Here is a 9,965-nt window from a genome sequence, read left to right as displayed (position 1 = left end):
TCACGCATCGCAAATAGTAATGTACCATCCCTAAATGGTCTCTTCACTCAAGAAATGTCTCAACCCACGGTCCGTCCTCCTGATGAGCGCGAGTAATCCAGGAGGATATGACTGGAACCCAGGGGGCATGCATCCTGGTCTGCTTCGGCAGGAAAACTTTGGGTATAGAGTAGGTTTCCGCGGGAGAATATGACTAGTCTGTACCCCGTCCGTCTAGGAAGAGGGGTTATTCTAGAATAAGATTCTTTTGTCAAAGTTATGTGAGTTGGCGGGCTTCGTCGCTCACCTTTGTCTATTTCAGTAGACATTGCTGAAGAAGTGTCTTGTTTGCTGTGCAAATGAAACAATCTTTAGGTAACCTGAAAGAAGTAGGCCTCTCTCGGTAAAACAAATGTTTTGGCGGAAGTGAAGTAGAGGTAACCTTGAAACTCTGTTTTATACCTGGGGGCATGCAAACCTTTTGGAGTGCAAGCAAGGGCGGCTATTTATTTTTTAAATTTTTAGGTCCTTCCCTTTAAACCTGTAGGTCTAACCCTTTAAACTCGTAGGATTAGTCGTTTCCGAACTTGCATAAAGAAAGGATGTGGGGCAAAATCTAAATGTTGCCGTTTTATATGAGACATTCTTATCATATGACTGGGTATTCAAGCAGTTTTAGCACACAGTTCATGCTCGTTAAAAAATAAACGCAAGATCCGAGCAGTTTTAGCGCATAGTTCATGCTCGTTAAAAAATAAACATAAGATCGAGCAAATGTTTCCATCCGCGTTTAAGCTCGTTAAAAAATGAACTACCCGGTAAATAACCACCGTGAATGTAACATTATCAGCCATTAAAGTCTTGGTCGTGTTTGCACCGTCACCTCCACTTTTCCATTGGCCGATCGTTCACCTCCATATGTTTGTTTACCCATTTTGAGGAACAGCTGCGAAGAGTGATTTCACTAGCCATCCTTGTGACACTGCCATGATTGGAAAATTCCAACCTGTACCTGGAATCAGCTGCTAACCTGTTTCATCACTTGTTCCTCAAAAGACGAGTCTTCTTTAAGCTCTTTTCATCTGACTCGTAAAATATGAAAAGATTGCCGAGTCCTTGGCCTTCCAGCTCGTTAAAGGGACAGGAAGTGCTATCCCTCCTCTAGATTTTAATCTTTTTGGACCTGAGGGATTATTGCAAAAAAAGATCGAGCGCTTGTTTTATTCGGCTCATTAAAACTATCGAAAACTCATCCCTTCTGTATTGTTTTATACTTTTTCGGACTTAAGGGATTAGATGACGAAAAAGGACTTTTGGAGTTAACTTTATGTACCTTTTCAGACTCTCTAAAAATGAAAAGGACCGAGTTATCTTTGTCGTTAGACTCGTTAAAATCATTAAATAGCGACAAACTTGTCTTTAGACGAGAACGAGTTTCACTATCGCTAGGCTCGTTAAAACATAGCGATGGGCTTGCCCGAAGGGCAGGTTATAGAACAAGCATATGTTATCCTCCTCAAGCTTGACAAAAATAAAGGGGTACTGGTCAGCAATGATTGGGGAAAAATTGGGAGAAACTCAAGAAAACTTTGATGGTAGCAAGTCGCTCTTGAACATGACACTTTTCCTCCGTACCACAATCGGGTTGGGTTGTTTCATTCACCGGTCACATCCATGGTATCGCCATACCATCCATATTTGGGGTAATGCTACCGATCCATCGCATCAGTGTCGCCATATGTTCAAGAGAAGTCGTTCAGAAAAGTCAACCGTGTCCCATCCACTGCCATACATTATCCTTCATCCTTTCATGACCGCCACCTTGAATCATATGTCATAGATCGTTTTCACCTCCATCAAAATCATTAGCTCCGTTCTATGTCATTGATGTGGGATTCATTAAGGCCCTCCTTTGACGGATCACTTCTTGTCGACATCAGCTCATTATCCAAGAAGTTGATCTAGGAACAACCCCTTCAGTACTTTGAAGCTTGCATGCCTCAATGGCAAGTTTCTCACTTCCGGCGACAGGTATACATCAATGACCTTCGACCGAAAGATTTTGCGTGGTGTTCGACGCCAAGTCCTTTATTCACACCACGTGAATTGTACTGCAGTACCTTGAGGGTCATTATCATTATCAGTGATTCCTCTCGCGCTTGTTAACGGTTTACCTCATTGACCGGTAATCAAGCGATGTCTTTCCATGTTCGACTTCAGAACAATTCTCACATGGATCGACTTGTACTTAGAGTGAAGATCGAACGAGTTTGAAGACCCCGGATCTAGTTTCATCCATCCGGGCTGCGATATATATTTAGGAAAGATAAAGACATTGACATGTACATCATTGCAGCAGATGATCATCCTACCCCAAAGGATGATAATTTCATCAAAATTATCAGTCTACCATCAGATGATTGTCTGTTCTATGTACAGAAAAATGAATTTATAAAGCTGAGCATGGGAATGCTCGCCTTGGCTAGATCATGAAAGCAGTATGAAAAATAATGTATTTTATTGTATCTCATTACAGGTCTCCTCCCAGCATTGGATGAACTTCAGATCCTCCTGATAAAGCATTTCACCCGATAAACGGCCTCACACTTTAAGGGGCAACTGTTATAGACATTTTTGTGCCTTACAGCATTGAGCATGAAATGTCCATAATTTAAGGGATCCAAAGTCCCTAAACATGTTGTTCCTAACCCTAGAGGAACAAGGCTAACAAACCACAGCAATTCACAGAAGTTCTCCACCAAAAACTGCTCAAAAACAAGTCAATTCGAGATCAATTCAGTGGCTCCACTAGCTGTGTGCGTTGAATGTCAAAGCCAACACTGGCTACCTGCACTGCAACGCAGGTAGAAGCACTACCAGGGTGCGTTGAGCGAGAATTTCCAAATGGAAAGTTCATTCCAAGAGGTGTCAAAACCCAGGAAGCTTCCAGAATCTTCCTCAATGACACTTGCCTCAGTGAATTCGACTGGTGATGAGTAAGAGGTTCCTAATCTCCAAGTGGAAGCAAGAACCTCCAAGTGGAATCAAGAACTGACAGAGGGAGAGGACACTAGTCAGATCTCAAGCTGACTCATCCTCTCTCCAAACATCTATCTATGGATCTCTCCTCCATGAGATCTAGAGGCTGGAGTTTTGTTATTGCAAAGAATTGCTGTTGGTTTGAGATTGGAATCATTGGGTGCTTAATGCTTTGAAGGGGGTGAAGATAGGAATTCCATTTGCTGGGAAGGAGATGCTGGATTGGAGCCCTCTGGGTTGTATCTCTTCCTGAACCTTGTTATTCATCAATAAAACTATCTTGGTTTCTCCTATATACGGATGTATCTTTGATGTATGATTGCATTAGTATGTTTAGTTTATTTCTAATCCTGAACTAGTTATGAATATGAATCCATGTCTTGTGTAGTGTTCTCTTCTTGTGATCTTGCAAAAACCTCTTGAAGCTGGGCAAGCGAGAAGGCAAGTAGCTGGGAACCCTCAAAGAGAAGAGAGACCGGATCGAGGGACAAACGGAAGACACCGGTTAGTCCATCTATCTCTCTTCATTCTTAATTCATAAAGGAAGAATACTAGAATAGCTGTCTCTGTTTGTTGCTAAGGCACTGTCACACCTTAGGTGGATAGGATCGTCCTGCATAGGCATTTTTCCCCACAACAGTCTTTCTCCTCTAGGTTCGCGAACACCACCGTGAAGAAGCCTTTAGAACCCAGATGTAAATGTATTTCTCCATTTGGCTTCTAATGGCTCCTAATCTAGATGTGTAAAGCCCTCTCTGTTGGCCATAACCCCATGAACTTGTAGATGATTGCATGTTCTTTCATGTGGTCCCTGTGCACTTGAATCGCAGGATCACTCAATATGACCTGGGGAATGATGCTCGATTTGGGTTTGCAAACTCCCATAGTTCTTATGGAAGTTTTTTTTCCGTTACCACCTCCCTTCTCCTTTTCTTTACTTGTTTCCTGTTGATTCCCTTCCTGATCCTGGGATTCATTTCTTCCAACTGTCTCCTTGCCTCTTTCTTCTGAAATCTTTCCCGACGGTTTTTTGAAACGCTTCCCTCCTGCTTCCTTGCCTCCTTCTGTGACTACCTGACTGTAGGATGGAGTGTCGCTCCCCCCTGCATGTCCCGCCATGGAACCCTAATGAAAACCCCTAGCGTCAACTTCGGTTCTCATTCAAGTTGCAGCTAGTTTCTTTCGTCTAACACCCTCCAACCAAAACTTGAAGATAATATCAGTACTATAGTTGTTTTGTGTTCAAAAAAAATTACATTCAATTTTATCGATATAAAAGATAAAAAAAATGTCAGTTTCTTCCTTTGATTGTTACTTTACTCTGGTGTAGGCAGGTTACAGGAAATGTGATTGGAAAAAGGATGGGGGGACAATGCAAAGCATGACTTGGATATGATTCATTTGTTGTTGGAGATCCTTTAGGCACTTGAGAAAACTGTCTTTGGAAATGTTTCTAATAGGGATTCCTATGGTTTTTGATGTTGTGATTATTTCACCTCATTGGTTATTTTGGGCAAGAAAATGTTTTAGGAATTCCAGACAAGACATCGATGGACAGGTAAACAATTTTTTTATAATTTCAATATCCATTCCATGATATATTCTCTTTATTGTTTGATTGTATTTTAAACATTTATTTTGATTTTTTCGTATTTTAACTATAAAATTGAAAATACTTGGTATCATGTCCATTTAAACAACAACCAAAGCTTGAAGATGAAATTAGTATTACACGATATTGATTGAAATCCTTTAGTTGTTTTGTGTTAAAATATTTTCATGACTGTAAGAAAAGTTTACTTTTTCATGTTGTTATTTGAGCACATGTTGTTTATATACTTGACCAAGCTCATGCATTAGAGAATGAAATTTTGTTGTAAATAAAATGACAAGGATGTTGAAAATGGCAACAAGAAATGCTAAAAATAGCATTGCTATAAATATCAGTTCGGGTACCAGTGTTGGACATTGCAACAGGGAATGAAAAATGGAAGTGCTACAAATAGCATTTTGGGATATCTTCCTATTTTAGTTATTCCCTGAACTAAAATAGAGAAGTAAAAATTGTAATTTTATCTTAGCAGTTGTTTATAAAATAATTAATTAATTCATCTTGAGTTAATTAGTTGGAGAAAATCAAACATGAAGTCTATGTGAAGACATGCAACAGTTTCTCCATTGATTGAGGAATTTATCCCTTCGTTAAGGAGATGATGATGAGTTGTATTTGAGTTGTAATTAGTTAGCTCAGTTAACTGAGTTAAGTCCAGTTAAATTAGTTCCAAACAATTGGAGGAACTAATTGTGAGTTCAGTCAGTTAATGCATGCATGCATGCAACTAGTGTTCTCCAGATAACTGAATATTCTCTCATAAATAACTCATGCATGTCAGTTCACCCAGTTGAGATTAAAGGAAGGGACAATGTACTATCAGTTGGAGCAATTTTTCTATAATGGAAACTCATCCATGCAGAAGGAATTATCTCCTTCGGGATTGCGCAGTTATTTCAAAGGTTAGTGAGCAGTGTGTGAGGTAATTACACATAGGTGGTAGCCAAAGGACCCAGGAGAAACTGCGCAAGGAAATAAGAGGCTTGGAGGGCAGAGGAGAAGGTTTTTGAGAAGCCTTTGACTATCTATGAGCAACATTGAGGGATTGTACTGAGAGCTGGATAGCTTGTGAGCTAAAGCTTTTTGTAATCTTGAGATATTTCCACTTGTATGATAATACAGAGATCGAGGTTTTTAGCTGAGGCTTTCCCTAGAGTATTCTTCTGTGTTCATGTGTGATTTCTTTCTCATTTTCAGTTATATGTGTTCTATTTGATCTTGCTCAAAATCGATTAAGCTTCCACAAAATTGTTTGTAGAAGTAGATTAAGTGTTTTGCTTTAGTATATTGCATTATCAGGTGATCTACAGTGAGAAATTCTACAAAGGATTAGACATTATATCTCGGATTTTTTTTTTCGCAAGTTATCTACAACTTGAGTTTTTTAGCATGTAACTTGGTTGGCATGGTTGTGCCTAATATTTCCCTAAAGGTTGAATACTAAGTTACTAAGGTGTTCTTTTCTACAGTGACAATTTATTTTCTTTGTTTATACAGATCATCTCGCCACATAGTGACCACTATTGGTCAACTGAAGAAAACTTGTTCAAGTTTCTTGCTTTTAAGGGGAAAATGGCTTTGCAATTGCTAATATTAAGGTATATGTCATATAAACCCTTTATAGTATATTTTAATTTATATTATTGTTTTCATCGTCTTTCATGGTTTACACTCTGCATTATATCTTTCTTTTCTTCTTCAGAAAAGGAACTCAATATTGATGGTTAGAAGCAAGAATTCAAGAAAGAGGAGAACAATAACACTGGAGTAGCAAATGTAAAAAAGAGAGAGAGAAGAGAATCGGTCTAGTGATACTCGTAGATTAATATCGTGCATAAGACACACACATAGAAGCTAATGATTAAGTCTTCAGATTTGGTGAATTTGCCTGCAATGACTTGGAAACACAATGATAATGTTTTGAAGTAATGAAACAACATTACATGTGTAAATTTTAGTCCAACCAATATTAAGTTGGAAACTCATATTGTAATACTTAACATTTCATATAATATAATTTCTGTAGTTGAAATTATTTATAGCTGCACTTGATTATATTGTTTAGTATTGTAATTAACATATGTAACTTTACATTTTTATATGAAATAAACATGCACATTGTTTTTTTTTTTTTAATAAATTTAGTTGCAAAATCATACTAATTAATTTATGTTGATTAATAATGAACACATAAAATCAATCTAAAACTACTAAATTAGTAGTTTATATTGACTAATGATGTACACAAATAAAATGAATACGACTAAATTAGTTGTTTATAATGATTATTGGTGAAAGTAAATGAAATGAATATAAACTACTAAATTAGTTGTTTATATAATGAATATGAAAATACCAAAAAAAGATAAATGACTACCGTAAATTATAAATTTGTGATTATAAATAATGATTAATTTTTCATATATACGACTATTAGTAGCTAATTTACAGTATCTTATAACACAACCAAAATTTAATCATATTTCTTTAGTCATTAATTGGTTTCAAATGATGACTAAAATTTGCATATATATGACTATTAGTAGCTAATTTACAATATATTATAACATGACCAACGTTCTGGTAATATTTCTTTGGTCATTAATTGGTTTTATCGAGTGATCATATAGTAATATATTTTGTTGTATATTTTGTCATTAATTGTGGCAATTAGTGACTAAATCAATGACTAAATTAATGAACAAATTAATGAATAAATATATTACTAGATGATGAAATTGAGACAACAAATTAATGACTAAGCTAAAAATGACTAAAAGTTGGTCATGCTATAAGATACTGTAAATTAGCTGCTACTAGTCACCGACTGAAAAATGGTCATTTAAATGAAATTTTTAGTCATTTTTTTGTAACTAATTTTGTATTAGTGTGTAAGTTATGTGAAGGGAATCATCATATTCACCTTTGTCCTTATATGGATGATGCCTAAAAAGTGTTGTAAAACCTTACATCTTCTTGGCCACGACTTCCAACTGGTTATCGAAAGCTTTCTCCCAATCCTCCACTGGTTGATGATGGGATTGATCAGAATCTGAATCCCATCAATCCCACTCTCTCTGAACGTGAATCCCATGATTCCATTCTCGACCAACCATTGGTTGAGAAAATGGCTGACTCGATTCCACCTTCAGTTGATTGTACCTTTCCCATAGAGAGTGGACTCCATACCGCTCAAGTTCTTCTTGTTTCTTCATATTCCAATGAATTGTGGGGTAGTACTTCCGTTCTGATGGCACCGGAGAGTAGTTCTCCTATTTCCATAGCACAAGGGGGAAGTTCTCTCATTCCCACGACACCCCCTCCAAGTATCATGGTCACTTCCTTTGATTAGAGTCGATTGTCAAGATATCATCTTCCTCCTTACGTGCCCTTCCATCATGGTATAGGATTATAATGTGGTCATACCTAGCACAATCATATATGAAGGCGCGTATGTTAGTATTTTGTCCTCAACTACTTGGAAATATTTAGGTTCTCTTCATCTCGTGCCCGTTACCCAGAATCTATTGGATTTTAACAAAGGAACTAGTCAACCGTTAAGGACCCTTCCTAAGTTTCCTATTACTTTGGGAGGAAAGATTGTCTATATAGATGTGATGGTAGTCAAAGGCCCTTTGGGTTTTAATTTACTCCTTGGGTGTGACTATGTTTATGTCATGGGAGCTCTTGTCTCTTCACTCTTTCGTGTGATGTGTTTCCTGCATGAAGGAAGAATCATGACTATTGACCAACTTTCATTTGTTGGTCCTAATTTGGCTCCCAATCAACCAACTTCCCTAAATGGTCCTAATATGAAAGTGGTATCTCCCCTGCCATAGGTTAATTATGTGGAAATTTGTTCCATGTTTGCGTCTGCTAATAATCTAGTAGGTGATGTAGTGCATCATTTACTGGGGGCATTGGAGTCTGATATTTCCATTGGATCCATCAATATGTATCCCTTCCAGAGCATTGTTCTCCCATCTGATGATAAACCCCTTGAAAGCCATGGTCTCTTGGCAACCATGAACAATGTCCTTGGAGCATAGTTCCTTTATTGTGTCAAGCTCCTTAAAAAATGAAACAAGGATCCCAAAGCAGAGTTCCTTTTCTCGTGTCAAGCTCCTTAAAAAATGAAACAAGGTTCCGGAGCATAGTTCCTTTTCTTGTGTGAATCTCGTAAAAAAATGAAACAAGCTCTTACGAGGATAATTCTTTTACTATGTCAACCTCGTTAAAAAATGAAATAGGTTCCTATGAGCATAGTTCTTTTCCTGTGTCAAGCTCATTAAAAAATAAAACAAATCCTCTTCCAATTCAAGTCTTTGATTAGATCTCATAAATTCCCAACCGAGTATTTCACTTGATCTCCTAAATGAACCTTCATTCCATCCACCTCTTAGTACCCAATAGTCTACTTAGGTGCATGAAATGAAGTATGGGGGGCATGCACCTCAAATTGAGTCATTATGCTGGGGGCATGAAAAATTATTCCAAGCATAGTTTTTCTCTGTTTCAAGCTTGTGTAAAAATGAAACCAATTTCAAGCATAGTTTCCCATGTTTCAATCTTTTGTAAAAATGAAACCATTTTCGATTTATCCCTCGTGATTGCCATTTTATCAAACAATTTTTTCCAGATGATCCTTGGTTTTCTCATTCCATCATCACCATCTTCTTGGCCGATCATACACCTACACTTGGTTGTTTTACCCCTACCCGAGGAACCGTTGCAATGAGTGGTCTTATTAGCCAGCCTCTTGACCTTTGCGTTTTTTGAGCAGTTCCATGATTAACAGAACGAGTTGCTACCTTTTATACCACTCGTTCCTCTAGGGGGAGTTCTCTTTCATCTCTTTTCAGACTCTCAAAATATGAAAATATTGTCAGGCACTTATATTTTCAAACTCGCAAAAGTAAATTAAAAGACATCTACTCAATATAAGTTTAACCATTTTCTAGATTAAGATAGATTAGCTACAAAAAAGGAATACCTTACTCAAAGATGGCTAAGAGATTCTCTTGGGCATTATTTTCTACCTTTTTCGGACCTAAGGGACTACCTATGAAAAGGGACTTTTGAAGTTTTCTTTTTCGCCTCTTTTTCAAACTCTCTAAATATGAAAAGGATGTCAAGTTTTACCTTCATTGGACTCGTTAAAACATCAAACAATGATGGGATCGTTGATCATGACGAGGTTGAACCACCCCTTCTCAGGGTTCGTTAAATATACTTGGAGGGATTCATTTGAAGGATGAACTTACAAATCAAGCATATGTTATCCTCCTCAAGCTTGTTAAAAAATGAATAGGTACTGACTAGTATGGTTGGGGAA

This window comes from Pinus tabuliformis, chromosome 6 (assembly GCF_031772625.1).
Source record: "Pinus tabuliformis cultivar Carrire ecotype Pingquan chromosome 6, CPIR1, whole genome shotgun sequence".
Classification (NCBI taxonomy): domain Eukaryota; kingdom Viridiplantae; phylum Streptophyta; class Pinopsida; order Pinales; family Pinaceae; genus Pinus; species Pinus tabuliformis.
Note: the sequence above shows the minus strand (reverse complement) of the source record.